Source organism: Pelodiscus sinensis, chromosome 24, assembly GCF_049634645.1.
Source record: "Pelodiscus sinensis isolate JC-2024 chromosome 24, ASM4963464v1, whole genome shotgun sequence".
Taxonomy (NCBI): Eukaryota; Metazoa; Chordata; order Testudines; family Trionychidae; genus Pelodiscus; species Pelodiscus sinensis.
Genome location: NC_134734.1, coordinates 14,715,508 through 14,731,960, shown reverse-complemented (window position 1 = coordinate 14,731,960; position 16,453 = coordinate 14,715,508). Strand labels below are relative to the sequence as shown.

Genomic DNA, 16,453 nt, shown 5'->3' with positions numbered 1-16,453 from the left:
GCCAGAGGCAGGCTCTGGCCAGGAGACTTACCTGTGAGATTCCCAGCCAGCAGCCCAGCTTGCTTCTCAGGCAGGAGCCTGCCCTGCCCCTGCACAGGCTGCAGAGCCATGTGCTCTATGAATAAGAACTGGAGGGGATAGGGGAGTGGTATTTCATTGGCTGCCTGTTTTTCCAAACGGACAGCTTCCATTGGTCAGAAACTGGACAGTGGGATTGTGCTAGGGGCGGGAGCAGCCATGAGGCACCTCTCCCCCCTCCCCTCCAGACTCACAGTTTGTGGAGCAGAAACAGCCCCACAGCTGCTTTTCTGAGCTGCCTGCGGGGGCGAGGCAAGCAGGGGAATCTGCTTGAGATCATCTGGTGACCACTGTGTCTGCAGGCTGATCTGGTGGCTTGGCAGGCCGGATCTGGCCCGCAAAGGGTGTTTTACTCAGGTGTGAGCTCGGGTGTATCCCTAAGTCCTGATTTCACCAACGCCCTATGCTCAATGGAATCTTTCACATCACAGCATCAACCCCTGCCAAATCATGAGTCAGGTTCCCTGCAATCATGGGAACAGCTGATAAATCCTGAGAATTTTTTTTTTTTTTTTTTTTAAATAGCACCATTTGGCTTCTTTTCCTCTGCCTCCTGCTCTGCGCCTTTAGGGCAAAGGCCTCAAACTAACCGTCACAATGAGGGCAGGGAGGCTCCCTCAATAATCCTCAAGAGCATGTCCCTCACGGGAAGGAGTGCAATGGGGGAGGGAGAGGGCAGGCAGTGGTGGGAAGGGGCCAGGCACCCCACCCCCCCACCCCACCCACTGCTGCCTGGACTCCCAGGCTGTACTGCAAAAATGCTGCAACCATAGATGGCCCATGGGCCATGAGTTTGAGACCCCTGATACAGGGTCATGCTGGGGTCATGTTTTCCAGTTCCCCTTGGCAAGCACAAGAGCTAGAAACTTAAACAAATCTCCCATATTCCCCCCCCCCCTCCCCCTCCCGCCAGCACTTTGTTCTCTTCCTGCTGGCTCGGCTCATGTGCCAACTGCTTCCCCTCTGCCCTGCATCGCCTAGTGGTTTGCAAACCTTTTTCCTCAGGACCCAGTTGAAGAAAATTGTTGATGCTGTGACCCAACATATTTTGACTGGAGTGTGGGCTCTGGGGTGGGGCTGAGCTTTGGGGTGTAGGAGAGGGGCTCCAGCTTTGGTGGGGCCAGGGCTGGGGCAGGAGGGGCTTAGCTTGAGCGGCTCCCTGTCAGTGGTACAGTGGAGGTGCAGCTAAGGCAGCTTCCTGCCTCTCCTGGCGCCACAGACCATGGTGACCCCAGAAGCAGCCAGCAGCAGAGGTGTGGCGCCGGGTCCCCCCTGGAGACAACCCTGGGGGGAACCGGCTTTTAAGCCAGCTCCACCCAGCACCAGCTCCTGCTCTCCCTCTTGCAGCCTCTCTCTGATAGAGAGGCAAGGGAGAGGGGGGGGACGGGACTAGTCGAGTCACTACTCAACTACCCAATCAGCATATGGTTATCAGGGAACAGACTAGTCGCTTACATCCCTAGCGTGGACCATCCTTTCTTCCTCTTCCATTCCTCCCTGCCCTTTCCAAAAAACATTCATCTCCCTTCATTCCCAGGGCAGCCGTTCTCACTCTCTCTGGTTCACACTTCTGGGCACCAGCTCTGCAGAGTTCCAGGGCGGCTTGCCCAGGAAATATGCCACTCAGGCGTGGATTGTTTGTGGCAATCTGTTTGCTGATCTCGGAGCCCTGAGTCATGAACTGTCGAGGGAGCCAGCCGAGCTCATGAGGTTACTGTGGCAGAGCTGGCTACAAAGGCATGGGTTACAACCACAGCTAAACAGTCTTTGGTGACAGCTAGGTTTGTGTTTCTCCTGATGGTGCACATTCGCACATGATTATTCTGCACAAGGAAGGAAAAGATTAGCAGGAACATTGGCTAGGTCCCCACCCTGGCAGCTGTGGGACATCTGGATCCGACATAGTGAGATTACGGAGCTCCATGTCAGGTGAGGTGATGGAGCGTGAACCTGGGAGACAAAGCTGCGCTGTACCTCAGTTACTCTCATCTGTATAATGGGACCAGGAAACAAGCCATGTCCAATCAGAGCCAGACCCAGGAGATCCACAGTTTGAAAGGCAGAGTCGTGCTCTGTGCAAGGTTTAACCATGAAACACAAGCTCAGTGCTGCTTGTTGGGACAATAAATAGAGGGGAGATGCTGAGGCACTACAGTGAAAAAAAGACAGATTAGGGCCTTCGTGAGATATGCCTCCAGTCCCCGACTTGAAACACTATTGAGGGGGGCACCCCACTGCACTCGTATGGGATCCTCTGTAACAAAGCTATTCCTGGGAACACTCCGACTCCAAAAAAATATAGCATGAATGTGGATCTCTTTCTGCAGCCCAACCTACTCCTCACAAAGCCAGGGACCCCCTGTACAGAAACCACCACCGGTCTGATGAGTCAGTCAAGAAAGGGGAGGCAGCATGTCCAAGTGGCAAGAGCAGTGGACCAGAACTTGGATGATCTGACCTCTATTCCCAGCTCTGATACTGGCCAACTCGGCGGCCCACTGTGCCTCGGTTTCCCCATCTGTAAAATGGGATTAGTCACTATATAGGAGCTGGGTAAAGTTATTATTTATCCAGGGAAAGGCTCCCCAGCACAATCTGCCCTTCCTCCGCCAGCTCCAGCCCCTCCTCGCATCAGGGCGTGAAGCGTTTGGCTGCTGGAGGGGTGAAACACGTGCAGTGGTGCCAGCCTGCAGGAAACACCATGAAAACAGGGCAGCTCTGGCTAGAGCCCAAGGAAAGAAACCAGGGCCCAGCCCACATCCAGGCGAGAGGCACTCGACAATTACAGTGCTTGGCCCAGTTATCATAGCGTCTCAGAACCTTGTGATCCTTAGCACAGGACACAGGCCAGTCACCAGCTCTGTCGATGGAGGGGGAGGTGAGGCCAAAGGGGGCAGTTTTTTGCCCCAGGGCCTGGAAAGTCAAAGAGGCCTAGAGCAGCATTTCTCAACCCGTGGTACAAGTACCCTTAGGGAGGGGTACTCGAGAGAAGTCTGGGGGGGGGGGGGGGGAGAGAGTACGTCAACACACCTGAAATTTGGAGAAAACTGAGTCTTTGTTTGAAGTTTCACAGCACTTGATTATTTTTGTCCTTTTGACACTCAAAAATTTCATCGCCCGCCCGGCTACGATTAAGTTGTTTGAACAAATGTGTTGCAATGGTAGAGAAAAATTGTGTGTGTCTGAAAACTGTAGGTACTGGGGGTATTTTTTTTTTTTTTTAAAAGGGGTGCTTTTTTTTTTTTAATAAAGTTGAGAAACACTGGCCTACAGCTCCTGATTGCTACTGCAGCAGCGGCCGGAGCCCGTTTGAATTGCTGCTCTGAGGGCTGGGCGGGGGCAGGGCGCCGCAGGCTGGCTGGCACTAAGGGCTGACTGCCCTGGGCCCCGCCCCTTTCAGGGGCATGAAGCTGGGGTGGCCCGTCAAGCAGGCTGATCCGGCTCACGGAGGTCCTGCTGCTCCCCTGGCCCCAGGCCAATCGGGGCCTAGGGACGGTGCAGCGCATCGTGCACTGGAGGGCAGGAAGCAAATGACTTCGCGCCCTCCCCCCACTGCCCGCAGGTCAAGCAGGACGGGGGCAGGGCGGGAGGAGACTTCGCATGCTTCCCCCAGGGAAAGGGGGCGCACGTAGTCTCCTCCCACCGCCAGGGGCACGGGTGTCTACAGGGAACCGCTAGCGGGTCTCTCTGGGAGAGGGGACAAAGACTTCAGGCACTCCTCCCTCCCACAGATCAATCAGGGTCTGTGGGTGGGGAAGCATGAAAGTGTCCTGGCCCCACCTCTTCTGCATAAAGCCCCGCCCCTTCTGGGGCAGCCCGGGGCCACTTTGAAAATTTCTGAAGTGGCCCCCAGTCAAAAATTATTGCCCACCCCTGGCATGAAGCCAGCTTTCCCCACACTTTGCCCTGGTGCCTACAGTGGCTATCAGCCCCCCCGGCAGTCACTGTTGCCACCATAGTACAGAGGGGAAACAGAGGCCCAGGGTCACCCAAGGAGTCTACAGCACTTGCCTCCATGTCTTCCAAGCCCTAACCATAGCACAATCCTGCCCCCATTTCTAAGCCAGCAGTCTTAACACTCACAGCTTGATGCTCTGTGCTTTTCTAGTGGATGCAACATTCTCTCTGTCCACCCATATTCCTTGGACAGCGGCATGTGTAGATCCTCCGTACAATACACCCATGTACACAAAGAGGAAAATTCACGGAGACCCCCCGCTGGACTCAGTGGTAATGTTTGAAATCACTAAAAGCATGAAACAAAATACAGGACTATGTAGCACTTTAAAGACTAACAAGATGGTTTATTTTAAAACTTTATTTTTAAAAATTTCAAATTTGTCCTTTTCATATGTGTTCATTTTTTAAAATTGTATCCTTTGGTATATATGGTTGTGACAATTTTCTTCCACTATTTGATCTGAGGAACTGGGTCTGGCCCACGAAAGCTCATCACCTAATAAACCATCTTGTTAGTCTTTAAAGTGCTACATATGCCTGTTTTTTGTTTCAGCTACACCAGACTAACACGGCTACATTTCTATCACTAAAAGCATGAGACACTTTACCATCAGAGCCGCAAGAGCAGCTCCCTCAGTTGGCAGCTGTAGTAGATCCTTATCGCTCCCCTCTACACAGAGTTTGGTAGCACAGGTCTCTTATATGCCCGGACACACCCACAGGCTCAAGCATCTAAACTCACGAGTGTGTGTGTGGACATATTCTCCTCCGTTTTAAATGCCAGCCATTGTAAAAATCTCGATGCTCCAGGCTCGGCTCAAGAAGAGACACCTCCATGCAAAAGCAGGAAACATCTCTTCACACTCCTAAGATCAGCTTTCATTATTACAGGTCATTCTTTCAGCCAGGCACCACACTGCCTGCTGAATTCATCCCAAAACAGCTCAGCCCTTGGCAAAGATGTGTGTCCCAGGGGCCCCCAGAAAAAAATTGATGGTGGTGGGCTCAGCTCTAACTTACAAATGGGACTAAAATCAACACTGAGCCCTCTTCAAACCCGTGTTTATGTTCTGCAAAGAATTCCAGCTGCCACCTGCTGAAGAGCCACCAAGAGGCGGGTGGATCATATTACTGCTGCAGCTCCCAGCTCAAGTGATGAGCACTTTGTGAGCCTTACAGCACGAGGTAAGTCCTTGCCCAATGGGATGGCCTCACATAGGAGGTGCAACTGGAATCCCCTCCCCCCACCATGGAAGCCAGATCCTCCCTGTCTCCTGACACAGGAACAAAGGGATGGAATGAAACGGTGGCAAGTTCATAACCGATACAAGGAAATGCTTCCCCCCCACCCCCCGCTCCCTGTGTGGTATGCAGTTAGACAGTGGAACTCACTGCCACAAGATGCCTCTGAGACCAAAAAGTCAGCAAGGGACTTAGACACCAGTGCTCCCTGTAAGCTGAGTACTTGGGCAGCCGCCCAGGAGAGATTCCAATGCCACCCAGCTGACTGGCAGAGCACCCAAAGCCAGCAGCATATGTTTCTAGGGGTGGTCCACATCTGCACATGCCTTGGTGCACAGAACAAAAATTATCCAGCACACTGACAGAAATAATTAAAGAGAACATTGTTGAACACTCATACAGATAGCAAAACTTCCCAGAGCTAAGATAGAGAATATAAACAGATTGTGGATGGGAAATTAAACCTCTTTGGGTTTAAGAGTTTCTGTCTGGGGTCAGGGTAAGATCTGATGGAGGGGGGTAGCAGATTTTCTCACATCCCCTACTGCACCTTCCTCTGAAATAGTTGGTGCTGGTCATGGTCAGAAACTGGTCTAGACAGGCCTTTGATACAGTCTGGCAATTTTTCCGATCCTCTCAGGGCTGAATTTTCCAGCTTGTGGGCAAGTCCCTGAAGGACAAACCCAGGCGTTGCTCAGAGCAGCAAGAAAAGAATCATGTTCCTTGGGAAGAGAAGATAAAAATCTTATGAAGGCCCCAATCAAAAGCCCAAGTCTGACACCAGCTAGAGTCTTTCCATTGGACTTCAGCACATGGTGGGGTGTGCTTGAAGCATGAGACACTTTACCATCAAGAGCAGCTCCTCAACTGGCAGCTGTAGTAGACCCTTATCCCTCCCCTCCTGTGAAGGCCCCTAGTGAACTAAGCGCTGGAGTGGGATCCATCACCCACAGACCTGGATGTCCATTTGGGTCCAATCCACCTCCAGGGAAGATCCCCAACAGGCAATATACCAGGTCACAGAATTATAGGATTAGAAGGGACCACAAGGGTCATCTTTCTAGCCTAAGCCCTGCCAAGAGGCAGGATTTACTGTGTCTACACCAGGGACAGGCAAAATATGGCCCGTAGGCTGGATCTGGCCCATTACCATGCCATGGCCCAGTGGGAGCCTTAGCCAGGCTCCCTGCCTTCTGTGCCCCCACACGCCCCTCAAAGCAGCCAGCTACAGGGGTCATGTGCATCTCCGAATGCTGCAAGCCTCCCCCGCCCCCCAGCACGACCTCATGGCTCTCACTGGCCAGAAACTGTGCCTAAAAACTGGGCTGCTTGCGGAACAGGCACTTCGCAAAGTAGTGCTCTCTGGGAAATGGGTACATGACCCCGCAGCTGGATGCTTTGAGGGGTGCGGGGGCAGTGGAAGGCAGGGAGCCTGAGGTAGAGCTGGTCAAGATGTGGATTTTCGATCCCATGAAAGATTTCAAGCTTCACATTTTTTCAATCCTGAATCAGGCCCGAACACAAAACAGCCAGATGTTTTAACAACTAAATTTATAGGAGGGAAGGAGGGAATCCTTCCAGGTCAATGGAAAGGAAACATGTTGATGTGACCATTTTAAACAATTCTATGGAATAAAATAAATGTTGAGAGGAAAAGTAGTTTTGGAGGGGGGAAAATGGAATCTTTTCATTTGAAACAAGACTTTGCCAAATTTAAAAAACAAAACAAATTTGTTTCCTAAACACCAGTTCATCAAAACAGATCCAATTATGCAAAAAAAGTTCAGCACTCTTAAAATGGCATTTTTCTGCTGGAAAACTGAAACCTCAAACCAGGTCTAGCTCTGGGCTCTCGGTTGGCAGCAGTGTTCCTTGTAAGCTGAGCACTTCAGCAGCCACCCAGAAGAGATTCAGGTGTCTCCCAGCTGATTAGCAGAGTGCCTGCAGCTGCCCTCAGCTGGCAGCATGTGTTTCTATTGGTGGTGCACATCCACACATACCTTGGTGCATCAAACAAAATTTATTCCACATATGGATGGAAAAAAAATTAGAGGGAACATTGGTTGGTGCCTTGAGTCGGTCGGAAGAGGCTGTTTCTCTGACTGGTGCTGAGACCTGCCCAGCTCATCTCATCCCATCCCCCCCTTCCCCAGGCATACCCTGCATCGCTCTACAGTCCCCCAGAACTGAACACCACATGGTCACACTCTGACTACAAGCCATCCTGAGGAACGGAGCTAACAGCAGTACTTGGCATCACTGGGGCAGGTGGAGAGGTGCTTGGCCAAAACCCATCCCAGGGAAGCTAGTTCAGTGGAGGGGATGCAGGGATGAATTTGGTCCAGTGGCAGCAGCAGATTTGCACTTGTATGGGGCTTTTCAGCCAGTACTTTGCACCCATTAGAAGCCAATGCCCCCCCCCCCCCCCCCCCCGGAGAATGACCTGTAAAAGGGATGGGGCAGTTTCCCTCAGGGCAAGTTCAGAGCCAGGCTAAAAATGGCCTTGTGGCCTCCATCTTTGATTGTCTTCCCAGGGTTCTATAGCAAAGCAATCTCCCTTCCTCTTGTTCCCCTTTCTCCCCAGACACCCTGCCCATGGGGTCTGGATTCTATCCACATAGCACCTCAGCATGGCAGCACCCAAATTCTGCCCTCACCAACCGTCCAGCCTTCAACCCGGGCTGGCTGCCTGTGTCCCCAAGGTAACAGTGAGCAAGTGTACGGATCACGTGTGAAGGAGAACGGTTTGCAGCACCCTCCCCCGAACTGGCCTGCCTGGGACCACGCTGTCATTTGTCACTGAAGTCAGCCTGCATGGCTCTGGATCTGACAAGGAGCAGATCTGACATCAGTGTTCTCTGCAAGCCATGCACTCGGTCAGCCACCCAGGAGAGATTCAAATGCCGCCCAGCTGATCAGCAGAGCACCCACAGCTGGGTTCTGTTTCCCCATTGGTGTTGCACATCCTTTGGGGCACATAAAAAAATCATTCCACACATAGATGGGAAAAAATCCTCCATAGATGGATGGAAAAGTTGACAGGGAACATTGTCTGTCATATTCCCATGGTCACTTTTCCGAGCTGACCCAAACTTTCAATATAAACAAACAACTCCACACGCTCCAATCCTGCAAATGGGATTTCCTGCTGCTTCCACAGGAGCAAAATCTGCCATCTGCTCCAGTCTTCCTTATGCTAGAGAGGTTTGTCAGCATAGCTACCCCGGTACCACCAAAACTCTAACGTGAACACAGTTACAATGATATAAACATGCTTGCTTCAGAACAGCTTATGGGGGCTCCCCCCGCCAGAATCAACTACAGCTGTATGTTGTACTAAGGTGTAGGAGAGGGCTGGTAGCAGTTTTATTGATGAAATAAAATAACTTTCAAGAATAAATATGAATAGTCCTGTAGCACCTTAGAGACTAATATGAATATATTTAGCTTTCATGGGTACAACCCACTTCCTCAGATGAACAGACGGGAGGAAAAAAAAAGGGGGGACCCCCACATACACTATATATTTGTTAGTTTCTAAGGTGCCAGAGGTCTACTCCTTGTTTTTAAAGTTACAGACTAACATGGCTCCCCCTTTGAGACTAATAAGAATAAAATCACTCCCTGAAGCCAAGCCACAGGGCTATACTTTGGAGTGTAGGCCAGGGGTTAAGGTGGTGGAATTTAGAGCTGGGGAAGATGGAAAGGTTTGGACCTGGTATAGCTGTGTCGATTAGGGGTGTGAGTTTGTGGGAACTGTGTGGGAACAGATGAACTGCGGTCAGCCCCTTTTTGCCAGCAGAGTCACACCCATTGCTTTCACTGTCCCTGGAGGATTGTGCATGGAAAAGGGCAACAGGTCCATCCCAGGGTGATGGGGTATCTTGCGGCTGAATGGCTGTTCTTCTAGACCTCAGCCAGAGCTCGGAGAAGATGCAAGGACATAACAGGCGATCGTACTGAGGGCAAAATTCACACCACTCAGCTGGGGGAGTTTGGGGCATTTCACTTTCTCAGCTCCTTCCCCGACAGAGCCCTCTTCCCCAGGGAGGAAGACAGGGCCATAGTCCCATCATAAAGCTGCAGGAAGTCCTAGCTAAGGGCAAGCTCCAGATGCTCTGGACCGATTTCCATTTCCCAGACAGGGAAACTGAGGCACGGAGCCACAACTTGTCGCCAGCAGCAATCCAGTGGCAGGACTGTTCTAGCTATTAGTCAACATACTCACCCCCTAGAACCCTGGAGCCCTAGAACCCAAAACTCCCCCCAGCTCTAATCATTATATCAAACTCCCTTCCTGACCCAGGCTCCAAGCTCCCTCACCCGCAGCAGCGCACACGGCCCACACCACGCTTCTCCCTGGCCCTTTTCACACCCAAGCAGGGGACAAAGGTTGCCCCAGGGCCACGACCCAACAGCCCAGGCAGGGCCAGCCCCGTTCTCCTGAGCTCGCCAGGCTGCGAGCCCCGCCTTGGAGCCCAGCGCCGCTGGAGACGCACCTGCCCCCACCTGCCCAGCTCCGGGGCTGGAGCGCGACCAGCTGCTCTGGAAAGGTACCTGCCGGGTGGGGCCGCTCCCCGGGGAGGCTCGGGCCAGGCGCCGCTGGAGGATCCGCCGATCCGCTCTGCCCGGCAGGACCCCGGGGCAGGGCTCGGGTGACGCCCCCTGCGGCCGCTCCCAGCCGCACTGATCCGCAGCTCCCGAGTTCCCGCCCCGCTCCGCGCCTGGGGTCCGCCCCGCTGTTAACCCTTCGCCCTCGGGGCCGCCTCCGCCCTGCCCTCCGGCGAGCTCCGGGCTCGCTTCTGCCTCCTGCGGCTCTGGCGACCTCTGAGTCAGCAGCAAGTCGGTTTCCAGGGCAATCGAGGTCCCCGCGAGGAGGCTGCAAAAACCTGAGGGTGAAAAGCCGCTTCCCGGGAAGCGCCCGGAGCAGGAGGCTGGGGGTGGGGCGCGCCTGAGTTCGAGTCCTGCCTCTGGCTGCGTGCCTCAGTTTCCCCGTCTGTAAGAAGTCGGCGGCTGTCACCCGTCTCGCGGGGGTAAAAAGGAGTTGGTCTCCCACCTCGGATGATCCTAGACCTGGGCTGGCGTGCGTGTCCCATTGCTTCGTGGGCCTCCCCTGAGCCAGTCAGGCCTGGCTGGTGAAACCCGTGGGAGGGGAACCCGCAGGAGTGTAACATCTTGCTGGTGGCAATGGAGAGCTTGGCCTGCGTTCCCCAGGTCTGACACGCTGGGCGCCCTCTCCCGGTGCAAAGAGATGGGGGGAGGGTTGAACGAGCTGCAAACCGGCAGGTTTGGTTTCCCTTGGCAAGCCAGAGAGCAGGAAGCACAGAGGTCACATACACAAGGCTGGGTGCAGGCAGGACAGGGACAGGGCAACCTCATGGTTAAAGGAGGGGAGGAAGCCAGCAGCCCTGCCTTGAATTCCTGGCTGCAGTAGAGTGGGAGTTAATGAGACAGTGTGACTACCCAGAATGGGACCGGTGGGTGGGCAATGATGGGGGTGGGGGTGGCAGCCTCTCCCCCTACCCAACTGGAAGAAGGGGAGGGAAAGATGCTCTGGCCATGGGACTCTCCATAAAAGTCTGTGCCCTCCACGCACACACCCCACTTTGATCCCCTGCTGGGGATGGGGTTAGGCTAAGGGCTTGCCTGGGGCTCCAGGGAAGTGGAGTTGGAGGCTTGTCCTGCTCTGATGACCAGCATTCCCAATAAGGGAGTCAGGTTGGAGGTTTGCAAGCTCTGGTCTCTGCTCTCAGTCAGAGCAGGACAAACCCCTGATCCCACCCACTGGCCCAGCTGGAGCACCGCGCAGAGAGGAGTGAGTCCCTATGCCATGCAGGAGCAGAGGCAGGGCCTGGGGGTGGGTCTGGATGCTAAGTGGGTGGGACCAGGCCCACTTGTGGCTACACCCCTAATGCACTCAAACCATGTGAGGTGACAGAGCCAAGGCCCCAGCTGGGGCAGCGCAAGACCATGAAGGGTGACCCCAGCTGGCAGGAGCGACTCAGACCTCTGTGTCATCACCCTGCCCACACAAAGCTGCCTCTCTCCCACAGTGGGCCCAGCTCCTCATCTGCCTCTAAATCGGCTCCCAGCTCAGGGCCTCTATCTTCTCTGTCCAGCGTGTTAACCTCTCGATGGCTGCCAGGCACACCCCATGCATGGGGAGCCTGCAAGACAACCCCCCAGCCCTACAGGGGAACTCTCCCCCTTCCTCACCCAGGAGGCAGAGGCTATATTCAGCCTCCTGCTCAATGAATTAGGACCTTCAGGTTGGGTGGGAGTTGGCAGATGGACCAGCTCTCTCTAGGAGGAGGGGAAATAAGGCACCTACCCGGGCTGCTCAATCTACCTGGTTAATTTCCAGCCTTTCAAAAGCTTGCAGGCAGGTTTCTAAAACTTGCAAGTAGAGTCCTGCAGTGGAACAGGGATCCCACAGGACCCGCTACCGTAACAGCAGAAGCAGGATTTTAAAAGAGCCCGTGCAGGGCTGTACTGATAAGCAAGTAAAGAAAAGCCTTTGTTTTAAGCAGCCTGGTCCCTCATCACAGCCCTGGTGGTGCAGAGGGACATTAGTCCGGGAAGAGCACCCCCTCCAGACTACACCCGTGTGACAGCCTCCGGCTTTCTTCAGAAACTTTTCTTTCCATCCGGCCAATAACTTGAGAGGTTTCTCTTGCGAGAGCTGTCAGCAGCTGCCGGAGTTTGCCCCTTGGCTCTGTTTGGGCTGGTGCCCTTTAGTCCGTATCCTGGCTAGTTCAGCAAACACACTCACAGCCTGTTAGGCAAACAGGTGGTGCCCGGGACCTGTGTGCAAAGATGAGCTGGTGCCAGCAGCTGCCGTGTGAGGTAGTAAGAGTCAGGGCCAGGCATTGTCTGGAAAGCTGGGTCAAGATTTTCTAAACGGCTGGCGAGTCGGAGGTGCCAGAGGGGACGGATGTACAGAAAGTGCTCATGTCCCACCCTCTAAAAACCAGACCTTCTATGTTGGGCCCCCAAAATATTAGGGGACAGGCTCCTGTCTCCAGAGCACACCGCTCTGCAGAACAGTGGAAGAGCCAATGGAGGCCTTCAAGCTCAGGATTCATCCTCCTCCATAGAAAAGTGCAGCCCGTGACCACTTACCAAAATTTTGGAGTAGTTGCTCATCAACAATTATTGCCCACCTCTGCAGTAATCCCAAGGACCTTGCTGGCAATGGGATCTGCAGGCACCAGGGAAAGCCTGACCCCTAGTGGACAAAAGCACCTTCATCCCTGAAGCCAGGGATGGGTTCAGCTGCAATTGGCCATGGGAGGGGGGGGGGGGGGAGAAGGGGAAAGTTTCCATAAAACCCCTGAATCCAGTTCTCTCTCCTGTCTTGTTTCCTTACTTCTGTCACAGAGATACATAGGGCCTACAGCCAGGCACACAGAATCATCTCATTGTGACCAATGCGCAGGACCCTTACAGGGTAATAATCTCAATTCAGTCTTAGAGGGGTAGCCGTGTTAGTCTTTTTTTCTCCACTCAGGCTCATCTGAAGAAGTGGTCCTGGACCCTGAAAGCTCATGCTACTACACATATTTTTGTTAGTCTCCAAGGTGCCCCAGGACTCCTTGTGGGTCTAAATTCAAGGCACTTGCCTTCAGCTGCCCCATCTTCACCAGGAGGATAACATCTACCTCGCAGAGGTGCAGGAGAGGAGTATAAAACTCTAAGCTCCGGCCCTGGGAAGCACACTGTAGGATTACCCCAGGTGGAGAGGTGAAATTCGCACAGTTGAGAGATGCATGCAGTGTTGTAGCTACCTACATCAGTCCCTTCTGTTTGCCAACAGCAGCTGGTCCAATAAAAGACAGACCCTCCCCCACCTTGTCTCTAAATATTAGACACCCTTTGGAGGCAGGGATCAAGCTTTAGTTCTGTGTTCACACAGCACCTTGCACCATGGAGTCTCAGTGCAGGACACGGGCTCCTAGCTGCTACCCCAATAGCTACACATAATGCTACTCTTGTCAAGTCCCAGCTTGACAGTCCTGCAGCCACAGGGTGACACAGATCAGACAGGGCCAGTCTCTTCTTCACTCTCAGCTCCTTCAAAGCAATCCCCAGCAGAATTACACGTGTGCAAGGCACCCCATTGACTCTCACCTGTTTGCCTGCAATCCATCCTACCCAGATCACCAGGAGAGGCAACTTCAGGGACAATTAACTGTCTTTCTTCTCAATGCCAAGAGCAGAGGGAACAGCAGACTCAGGAGGAAACATTAAGATAAGCCATTCATGTGGAAGATGCAATTCATTAGGATAAACCATTCATGTAGGATGCACCAGATCAACCTGTTGGTTTTACTGCCGAGGCTCCCACTTGCACCTCCAGGGCAAAGCTGGTTTGTTCCTCATTAGCATCAATTGTTTCCTTGATCCTGCCCACTGCCAAGCTCCTCCTCAAAAGAAAGGGTGAAGCGGGTGGCAAGAGCAAGCCATTGGGATGAGGGGGTGAGAAATCCTGACTTGGAAACATTGTTCTTGGGACAAAGCTGCTGTGTTTGCTTTTTGCAGAGCCTGGGAGTTTGGGCCACCGACACCGAATTCTTGGATGAGACCATTTGCTCTGAGTGGCAACAACAACAACAAAGATAGCCTGCAGTTACTTTAGCAGCACCCCTCCGGGTCCTGTTAGCAGAAACCTGGGCTAAGGAGAAAGGATGGTGGACCACGTTCCCTGTCAAGCTGATGTGCCACCCAGCTGATTAGTAATGTGCCCACAGCTAGTATTGTGTTTCTACAGGTGGTGTAACAGCCACACCTGCCTTGGTGCACATCATTTTATTCTGCACATGGATGGAAAAGATTAGAGGAAACATTGATGGTGGGACATGCAGGGATGGAAAGGAGGAGGTAAAAGTTCTGCCAGATGTGTGAGTGCTTGAGGCAAGTCACGTGCCTCAGTTTCCCCCATCTGTGACATGGGAATGGTTAATTTCAGGGATGACCTGAAAGCTTTGCTTCAATAGTGGCCAAGACACTCCCTGATTCTCCTTTGGAAGGGGCTGGAAAGAGTATTTGTTCTAGTGCAAGGAACTGGCAGAGATTTAACTGAATCGTGTGTGGGAATTTAGAGCTGGTTTAACAACCCTGCTGACCATAGACTTTAAGGTCAGAAGGGACCATTATGATCATCTAGTCTGACCCCCTGCACAGTGCAGGTCACAGAATCTCACCCACCCCTCCTAGAATAATCCTCTCACCTATATCTCAGATATTGAAGCCTTCAAATACTTTGAAGGCCCCAAGATGCAGAGAATCCTCCAGCTGTGATCTGTACCCCATGCTACAGAGGAAGGCGAAAAGCCTCCAGGGCCTCTGACAATCTACCCTGGAGGAAAATTCCTTCTCGACCCCAAATATGGCGATCAGCTAAACCCTGAGCGTGTGGGCAAGACTCACCAGCCAGACACCCAGAAAGTTCTCAATAGTAACTCCTATCATTCCTCCATTGACCTATTTCCCACTGATAATGAATGGTCAATTACTTACCAAGATCATGTTATCTCATCAAACCATCCCCTTATCATAGAACTGGAAGAGACCTCATATGAGTCTGAGACCAAAGGCTTCTTCACACAGAACAGGCTGTGCAGTAGCAACAGAGCAAACTTCCCCATTACACGATTCCCCTGGGTCTGGGTCTCAGGCCTGGCCAACCCCTGCACTCTTCTGAGGCAGCCAAAAAACACCCACAGCCAAAGGACAACACATACCCCCATCTCCTCTTCACTGGGGTTTGCCTGGCTTCCATTAATGTAGTCTCACAGCCCAAGGTTGGTTAGAGCTGATGAGAGAAGGCAGAGCCCACCCTCACCCCCAAAGCAAGGTAGACAAACCTAGAAGGGCCATATGGAGAAGTGTCCTCATGCAGGAAGGCACAGGTCAACTGCAGCATGTCAACCAGGGGAACTCCTGCCTGTGGTTTTAGGACTCCTACTCTGAATCTTCTAGAATTAAAGAATGAAGCACTCGGGTGGGGCTAGAAACCAAGCGACAGGGCTTTGGACAGCCACGTTTCAAAGCTCCACTTCAGGCAGCCTGGTGCTGAGCATAGGGCACTGGGCGAGGAGCCAGAAAGATGTAGATTTTAGTCTTGGCTGTGTCAGTGGCCTAACTCCATTGTCTTGGGCAAGTCACTACGCCTGCAAGGTTCTTGTACATTTCAAAAGCTGAAGTGCCGCAGGGAGCACGGTGTGAGCAGGGACTCAAGCAGTCCCCACTCGCCCCATGCAGCACCCCTCCTTTGCTACCTCTATGAGAAGCAGCAAGGGGGGAAAAAGGAGATGGTGCTGGTGGAAGCCGGCTTAAAAGCCGGTTCTCCCAGCAGCATCTCTGGGGTGCTGTCTGTCCCCCCTGCTGCCTCTATCAGAGGCAGCAGGGGGAAGGATAGGGGATACTACAGCGAAGCAACCTGTCCACAGGGGGTCCCAGTGGGGGAGTTCCCCCGCTTCGGACGGGGGCTGTTGCCGCCAAACAACCCATTCGCAGCAAACAGGGGCTGGTGCTGGAGCAGTGTCTGTTTACAGCAGCCAAGGCTGGCCAAAGACAGGGGCTGCTGGACTCCGCACGAACCAGGACTGAGCAGTCCTAGCCTGCGCTGATCACTGCGCCCCTGTGTTTGAAATGTAGCAAGAGCCCAGTGATTCTTACTACATTTAAAATGCATCACCACAGCACGCATGGCTCCGGAGCCAGGACTGCTCAGTCCTGGCTCAAGTCGGCCCCTCAAGAGCTATCCCTGCTGCGGCTCTGTAGAGGCACTATTGACTAATCGTATAGTCGATACAATTGCATCAACCGTACGATTAGCCAGATAATGCCATTTTAACAGCCTTAGTTTCCTTCCAACCCTGCGTCTTAACTTTTTGGCCATGTCTGGACTAAAAGAAGTAGATTGTTAAACACATGTTAAAAGTCTTGTTGCAGATGAGGCATGTTGTAGTTCTAACATGCAGCAGCTAGTGAAGGCGACGCTGGAGCAAGGGAAGGAGGAAGGGAGTAATCCACAGTAGGATTTTAACACATACCATTAAACCTAGGGAGGGCAAGGTCTTGGTGTATTCTTTCAGCTGGATCTTCCTCTCTGCCCGTCAGCTGATGGCTCATATAGACACAGGCTCTACATTCACTGCAGTGATTAGTT

General features: G+C 52.9%; 1 protein-coding gene across 2 annotated transcripts in view; it reads right to left on the bottom strand.

Annotated features, from left to right (window-relative positions):
* Window positions 1-9,970, bottom strand: part of ARHGEF2 (Rho/Rac guanine nucleotide exchange factor 2) — a 152,575-nt gene extending 142,605 nt beyond the window's left edge. Inside the window, exon 1 of one of the 2 annotated variants that reach the window (XM_075907439.1) lies at window positions 9,838-9,970. The gene's annotated coding sequence lies outside the window, so the exon portion shown is untranslated. The remainder of the gene's footprint in view (window positions 1-9,837) is intronic. The other variant, XM_075907442.1, reaches the window with a different exon arrangement.
* Window positions 9,971-16,453: the final 6,483 nt, after the last annotated feature.